This window comes from Ovis aries, chromosome X (genome assembly GCF_016772045.2).
Source record: "Ovis aries strain OAR_USU_Benz2616 breed Rambouillet chromosome X, ARS-UI_Ramb_v3.0, whole genome shotgun sequence".
Lineage (NCBI taxonomy): Eukaryota > Metazoa > Chordata > Mammalia > Artiodactyla > Bovidae > Ovis > Ovis aries.
Window position 1 is genome coordinate 122,876,407 of NC_056080.1, and position 8,524 is coordinate 122,884,930.

At 42.6% G+C, this 8,524-nt stretch overlaps 1 long non-coding RNA gene across 2 annotated transcripts in view; it reads right to left on the reverse strand.

Moving 5' to 3' along the window:
- LOC132658857 (uncharacterized) overlaps positions 1 to 8,122 on the reverse strand; it is a 427,659-nt gene extending 419,537 nt beyond the window's left edge. For both annotated transcript variants that reach the window (XR_009598942.1, XR_009598941.1), the window contains exons 1-2: positions 8,028 to 8,122; positions 3,980 to 4,044 (exon numbers count right to left, since the gene is read on the reverse strand). This is a non-coding gene — a long non-coding RNA (uncharacterized LOC132658857). The remainder of the gene's footprint in view (positions 1 to 3,979; positions 4,045 to 8,027) is intronic.
- Positions 8,123 to 8,524: the final 402 nt, after the last annotated feature.

An 8,524-nucleotide genomic window follows, 5' to 3' on the forward strand; every position in this document is an offset into this window, starting at 1 on the left:
AGAAATACAAAGCATACAAATAGGAAAGGAAGAAGTAAAACTATCTCTATTCACAGATGACATGATCTTATATACAGAAAAAAAGCTAGAGAATAAACAAAACAACCGTCAGTGTCAATGGATGAATTTGACAAGCTGAATGTTATACAATATCAATATGCAAAATCACTCACATTTCTATAGATTAGGAATGAGTAATGCAAAAATAAAATTAAGAAAACAATTAAATTTTCAACAGCATCAAAAAGATTAAAATACATTGAAATAAATTTAACCAAAGTATAAGATTTACACACCAAAAACTACAAAACACTGCTGAAGGAAATTAAAAAAAAAAAAAGTCAATGAAAAGAAAAACATCATGTGTTATAGATTGGAAGACAATATTATTAAGATACTTCCCAAAGTGATTTATAGATTCAATATAATCATTATCAAAATCCTAAAGCCCTTTTTTTAAGAAATGGAAATACTAGCCCATTTTGAAAAAATGGAAATGGAAATTTATATGGAATTGGTGGACTCTGAATAGCCAAATTTATCATGAAAAAGAACAATGTTAGAAGCCTCATACTTTGCTATATGAAAACTAAATACAAAGCTACAGTAATCAAAAAAATGTGATACTGGCACATAGATAAATTATACCAGTGGAATAGAATTCAGGGTCCAGAAATAAAGCCATACCTCTAGGGCAAATTGATTTTTGACAGTGTGCCAAGATCATCCCATAGAGAAAGAACAGTCTCTTCAACAAATGGTGCTGGATCAACTAGATATTCATATGCAAAAAATGAAATTGGACCCGTATCTCACATAATAAACAAAAATTAACTCAAAATAAGTCAAAGGCCTAAACATAAAAGCTAAAACCATAAATTGAAGATAATAGAAGATAATATGGGGGCAATCTTCATGACCTTAAATAATGCGATTGATAGTTTCTTAAATATGATACCTAAAACACAAGCAACAACACAAAAATAGATAAACTGGACTCAGTCAAAATTAAAACATTTTGTATATCAGAGAATACTACCAAGAAAGTAAAAAGACAAACTACAGAATGAGATAAAATATTCACAAATCATACATTTCATAAGGGTCTAGTATCTAGAATATATAAAGAAATCTTACAACTCAACAAATAACAGGAAACTGACTCAATTTAAAAATGGCTGAAGGATAAATAGACATTTCTCCAAAAAAGACATATATTAGATTAAAAAAAAATTTTTTTAATTAAGAAAAGATATATACACTGGCTGACAAGTACATGCAAAGATGTTCAGCATCACTAATCATTATGGAAATTCAAATAAAAATCTAAATAAAATACTACTTCACACCCACTAGGATGCCTGTAATAGGAAAAAAAAATAAAAGAAAAGAAAAGAACAAGTATTGACAAGGATGTAGAGAAATTAGAACCTTTGTACACTATTGGTGGGAATGTAAAATGGTGCAACCACTGTGGAAAACAATTTGGTTGTTTCTCAAACAGTTAAACATAAAATTACCATATGACCCAGCAATTCCACTCCTAGACATGTATGTACCAAAAATAATTGAAGACAGGTATCCAAACAAATATTTGTACATGAAAGTTCAGAGCAGCATTACTGAAAATAGTAAAAAGGTAGAAACAACTAAATGTCCATCACTTGATGAATAGATAATACAAAATGTGGTTGCTATGGACTGAATTTTGTATCCCTCCTAAACTCATCCCCAATTTAATGGTAGACAGTTTAAGATGGTCAATTTTATGTTATATGTGTCACCCCAATACAAGAAAGTAGAAGGGAAAAGAAAGGAAATTAGCAATTGTTTGACCTACTGCCATATATTAGGTTCTGTGCTAAGGTTAAGCTTATGTATTATCCAATTAAAGCCACTAAACAATACCATGGGTCATTATCGCTATTTCATAGATCAGCAAACCAAGGTCCATGTAACTTAATTTTCATAACTAATACTACATGGAGCTGTATAATTCAAACCCAGGTCTGACTCCAAAGTCTACACTCTGCAGCATAACCTATTCTCCAAGAAGCTTCCATAGCTAGCCCCTCATTATTCTATCCATAAGGACCTGTGTCACGGATCAAAAATAAAGCACAGTTCACCAGATATTCCTTCACACCAACAAACCCCCTAGAGAAAAAAAAATCTCAAATTAAAATTTTATTTTTATACCAAGCCCTCCCTGAAATTGAGCCTTCCCTGATGGCTCAGACAGTAAAGAATCTGCCTGCAATGCAGGAGACCTGGGTTTAATCCCTGAGTTGGGAAGATCCCCTGAAGGAGGACATGGCAACACATTCCAGCAATCTTGCCTGGGAAATCCCACAGACAGAGGAGCCTGTCGGGCTACAGTCCATGGGGTCACAAAGAGTCAGACACAACTTAGCGACTAACCACACTTCCTGAAAAAAAAAAAAAAAGGCCATCCTTGAATAGGCAGGAAAAACAAACAGCCTTCATAGATTCACAAGGCCTGATCTGTAAGTGGGGTGATTTGGTGGGCTTAGTAAGTCTTTATCACAAAGAAATACCTGCCTCCTCATGCTTGAACTCTCTTTACTAAGGAGAGAAGAGTCTTTGGTTCACAACTGGAAAAACAGGCTGAAGACAGAACTATTCCTGGGAGAGAAAACACACTGGTATTTGGATTAAGGAAGATCACACCACTTCACAAGGGCAGATTTTAATAAGTTGAGGATGGAGCAGACAGAATAAAAACTAAACCTACATTTCCTGAGACCACACGAGACCACACACAGTCAGTCACAGACTTGTCTCTGTCGCTAACTATCATGGAACCTCAAGCGAGGCCCTTCTCACTAGCCCAGTGTTTTCTAATCTGTGATTCTGAAATTGCACTTAATAAATTTGCCCAGGGTCAGTCCCCTCCGTATTCTTATTAGTGGTAAGCACAGCAAAGTCCTTAACTAATCCGTGATGTGAGTCTCTGTGCTTATTTTATTAAGATTAATTGCTATTTAAGACCTTATGCCTTGATTACAGGGATCCTTTTGCTATATAAAAATCTAAACATACTTTTGAAATGTGAGACATGTTTTCAGTTACTGAGAGCCACTCATGGTCCCAATTCATACGAACTTTTATTTAAATGAGTAATTAGTCTTGACAAGAGAATCAAAATTTATGAATACACAAGTTTGAATATACTGGTTGTTGGTCCCTGCACTGGACTTGATAAGTGGCATGTTACTATATACGTATGCATGGTGTTGGGTTAGGAGTTATTCAAAGTGACATCGATGTAAGTCTGGCTCACTGGTAACTTATTTTCAAGGCAGGTGCTTACTCAGCTGTTTTTCGAAGGAATATTCCACACTTCCTTCTGCATTTTCTTTTGCTATATCCCTGATTTAGACTCCACAACTCACATCAGCATTGTTTGACTTCCTGAGGCAGAGACACTGCTGAGTGTTAAAACCCACAATCACACCAAGACATTTTTTCAACACTCCACTGTATTTTAAGAATCATCTCTTCTTCCTTTCCATTTCCATTGTTGAATATTTCTCTAACAAGCTAGTGACTAGAAGTCCTTTCCTACGTACTGTGAATGAAAAGTGTGGCCTGCCAAATCAGCAAACAAAGAATGCTGAGGCCATTAAGCCATCAGCCACTACCACATCCCCAAAGGTAAGCCCTGAGAGAATTTAGGATGGAGACAAACTGAGGTGGGGGGGGGCGGGGAGGGGCGGTGTGCTCAGGATGGGGAAGGGGGTGCTCAGCAAGGGAAGGAACAGGATTCACTAAGGTGCATATCAAAGGAATGATTTCAATGAGCCCAGAGTCTTGTATCTTCCCAAATATAGAAAAGCTGCTAAATTCATTAACTAGAGATATCTGGTTTTCTGTAATTAACAGTGGCAATCTTTTGATGTTCCAACTACCTGGTCTTTGTTACAAACACCCCCATATACTCTGGCTCCTCCCTTACCTCTTTGGAGCACTTCCTCACGGCTATTTGAGAGGTTGCCTTCCAGCCTTAAGCCCTCAGAAAGCCTGCCAAATAAAACATAATTCTCAACTTTTAGGTTCTGCATTTTTTTTTCAGTCAACAGGAAATAATAACCTGCCTTCAAACTGCTCGATTTGCTAAAGCCTTTGTGAGGTGGTCATGTCAATGCTGAACACACTGTTATAGTTTGAATGTCTTACATAGGTAAGTCACACAAAAAAATTTAACAGAGAACTATGGTAATTAGCAAGACAAAGAGCAATCTCCCTAAGGCAGAGCCTTAAAGAATAAGTCATTGTTTGGGGACAAAAGTGAAATAAAAGGTAGAAAGTCAGGTAGGATTCAATTCTGAAACTATCTTTCCAAGAAAATCTGTAACCCTTTCCCTTAGGGGATGAAATAGTCAACAGTTTCTAAGTGTACTGAAAGCTGGGATTAGGCATTATAGATCTTTGCTATAATCAACACTCTACTCTTAAGTGAGTAGGGCTTCCCACGTGACACTAGTGGTCACGAACCTGCCTGCCAATGCAGATGTAAGAGATCTGGGCTCAATCCCTGGGTCAGGAAAATCCCCTGGATAAGGGAATGGCAACCCACTCCAGTATTCTTGCCTGGAAAAATCCCATGGACAGAGGAGCCTAGAGGGCTACAATCCATAGGGTCACAAAGAGTCAGACACAACTGAAGCAACTTAGCACGCACACTCATAGTGAGTGCTCAACAAAAGTTAGATGGTGATGGGGAGGTAGAAATGTTTATAAGAATGAATTCAATCATTTGTCAAAATCTGTTAATTCATGAGGACTCCTTTTCCCATTGTTTCCTCACAAAATATTTCATATTTTTTGAGATTCCATTTGTTCCATACAAGATCTGGACAAGCCCATGTGGATAAAATAAAGGTAAAATCCCATCTTTGAAATGGGATACTACATTAAATGGGATACTACATTAAATGGGATACTACATTAAATTACATTCACCATAGGGAAGATGATTTTGCATAGGGAATACTTAGCAAAATCTGGCATTTTGGGTTATCACAAGATGGGGGTGAAACTGAGCAGGATGCTGTGGAGCCCTCCCAGGTACAAATCCTTCCTTTGCACACCCCCACCCCTGCCATCCCCCCACCCACACCGCTACACCCTCAGTTTCTTGTTTGGAAAAACGGGCTTCATTCAGCCTTGGAGAACTTCCTGATTTCCACAGGGCAGATTCGAACAGTTGCTAACCAGGGAAGGATGCGGAAACAAAGGAGGAACTATCAAGAAAATATCGCACAGCCTTGGAGCAGGCTCCTGGTTCCTCCTGAAGGAATATATAACTATATCTTTGAGTTCTTCTGCAGGAAATAAGGTCCACACCCAGGTGGAGGAAGGTAACTTCAGGCACCTTTTTTCTGCTCCAAACCAGGATATTACGTTTGTTTGGCCTCACTGTGCAATGGGCACATGACCTTGAGATCTGTAACATGGGGTATTACTGGCATTTGGTGAATAGAGACCAGGGATACTGTTAAACATCCTACAATGCAGAGGACAGCCTCCCACAATAAGGAATCATCTGGCTCAAAATGTCAATAGTGCCCAGATTGAAAAATTCAGCTTAATTGGAAGAACAAAATGCCTTTACTCTGTAGGTTTCTCATATCAGTTTCTCTATGCCTATTACACTCCACTTCAGTCTACATATCCTACTTAGTACTCTCATCAAGGCTATAAGAAGAGCAGAGAAGAGAGAGGGCCCCTGAATATTTCTGTCTCATTGCACTTTAACAGTCATATCTGGATGGTGCTTGGATAGGCCTAGCCATGTGAATAAAGGTTGCCTAGAAGCCAGATAGATCTGGGCTTAAATTATCCACAGTCACTTCCGTTTTTCACTTTGAACCACTCTTGCAGATGTGGCCTCTGGTTGCAATCTGCCCTGGGAGAGTTCAAACAAATATATATTTTCAAGCCACCAAGTAGAAAACCTGAATTTCTCCATATCCCCAGAGAAGATGAGTTCCCCCAGCCCCCAAGTCTAACAAGCAACCTAGGCAAGCTTAGGCTCCTACTCAGGTCAGCTTCTTAATTGCACTAGGAGATCCACAAGCAGATTTGTCCTGGTATAGTAATGCCTGACTTTTGCATGGTGCTTTTAATTTTGGAAAGGGTTTTCCTTTGTATATCCTGAAGCTCTTAAAGAGGTTAATGGTGTAGGGCAAGAACAGGTAGAAAAAAAAATGAGTCTTATCTACCATATACTGGGAAAGCCCCCAGATTCACCACCACCCAGAAGCCTCCTATGTTAAAGATGATTGCACTATATACAGAGGGCCTTTGAAGGAGACAGCTCACAAGAATGGAACTTTATTTCCTTCTCCTTGGACACTGCTCCTGATTGTACCCTAGGCTTGAAGTAGAAGCCTCGACTGAATTGTAGTTTGGTCTGAGAAAGGAAGATGCCCCAAAGTCTTGTATAGAGCCTCATTTCCTCCTTGCTTCCTGACAAAGGAAGGATCAGCTTAATCACAAAATAGACCTCTTTTGTTTGGAAGGCTGTATATTCGACGTGGCTGGCCACAGCAAAATTGCCTTTGAATGGGAGAAAAGCAGCAGAGTTCCAGAACTGAGATTTTTTTTTTTTAAATCTACATCATAGGCCAATCTTCAGAAACACTTGAAGTTGTTGAAAGAGTGTGTAAAGGGTGGCTCCACCCCCCATCCCTACCTTCCCCCTTCCCACTCACAGGAACACAAACTCTTCATTCCCCAAAGCAATATATTTATCTATTGCCTCGCTCCCACACAAAAGCTTAATATTCTCCAGAATACTGGGCCACCTGGAGGCTAAGGGAACCGATGACAATGTAAAAACTTGTCTTGCTCTGTGCCCCAAGGGACTTTCTCTGGATAACCTAGGAGAGTTGCTAGGGCTCCCTCTCAACATAAATATGCCAGTTCACCAGCACAGCAATGGGAACATTCAGCCATTTAGGCAAGGCAGACTGTTCTTTCTGGAGCTCTACTCAAGCTCGCAGTGTGTGCTCAGGGGTTTAAGGCAACAGTGAGAAGCACAGGGGAGCTTCCTCTGAGATCTAGGTTGTTCTAAGAATGGATAGGGAAAGGGGTATCAGGTATCAGCCCAGCGGCCAGAATGGCAGAACTCAGGCACCCACCTTTCTGGAGAGAGGTAGAGAGGGAGATAAAAGACAAAGCCGAGCTGTGGGGTTGTGCAGGCCAAACCAGGAGATGCTGCCAGCTAGCGGACCTAAGCGCCTGCAGGTTGCAGGTGTTAAGTCTCAGGCTTGTGGTGGGGGCAGGGCCATTTCTGCCCTTCCAGGAAGATCCAAGAGGGCCGCCAGTCTTTCCGGGCACCAGAGTGGTAGGGGTGGAAAGGTGTCTCACATGACCCAAAAGTGCAAAGATCAAAGAGTGGTCCAAGTGTTCAGTAACACCCTCCCCTCCACACACATACACACATAGAGAAACCGCTGCCACCACTAAGCAACTTAACTCTCTCCTGCTACAATACCACTAACCATCCCTTCTCCCCTTCAATCTAGGTTGGCGCTGGGAAGACCGACTCTAACCTATGGGTGAGAGGGGCAAGGATGTGAGAACTGGGCTGTGCTGCCAGGCTGCCTGCACTGGGTTACACTAGACCCGTCAGGGATAGAAGACCCCCAGGTTAGCTCCTGGCCACTCAGGGTCCTCCTCTCCCCCGGCGCTCACCAGCGTTCTCCCTGGCTCACTTCCACTTCCTCCGGGATGACCCGTGGCTGCCCGCGCAGCCCCGCCACCGCCTGCCGGCTCAGAGCCCAGGTTGAGCGGGGTAGGGGTTGGGGGTCACAGTCCAAAGTAGGGGCACTCAGGACAAGGGGGCAAAGAAAGACTCTGCCAGCCAGGCGTTCTGAGGTGCTCCAGTCCAGTCCCCTCTACCGAAAACCACCACGCTCAGCCACCCAGACTCTGCCACCACCCAGGGGAGGGGAGGCCCGGGGAAGAGCAAACGAAGGAAACAGAAAATTCCGTACCGAGGGGGGAGAGATGAGACGGTGGGACAGGGCAGCGCCGGGGCTGCCTTGGGGTTTCGGCTGCGGCTTCCTTCCACCCCTGGCTACCGAGTTGCAGAGAAGCAGGAGCTGCTGCCCCTGCAGGCTGCCCCATCCTCCCTCTCCCTCCTTCCCTCCCCCCTGCCCGCTTCCCCCGCCCCGCCCCGCCCGCCCCTGCCTTGAGCTCAGACTGTGTGAGGCTCCAGGTCCGGACTGGGGGAGGTGAGAGGTGCTTTCACCAACAGCGGCAGTCTCCCCCACCCCACCCCACACCCCCGCCCCCAATCGCGACGGGTTCTTCCAGCTTGCAGCCACCCAAAGGAGAGGAAAAAGAAAAGGAGCAGAGGAAAGCCAGGAGCAGATAGAAGCGAAAAGGAAGAGCTCAGGGTTGGACATTTTTGGAGCTGGGGTGGGGAGGAGAACAGGAGCGCGCCTCCTCGATTTTACCTCCCCACCCCTCTTTGCTTCTCTCTCTCCCC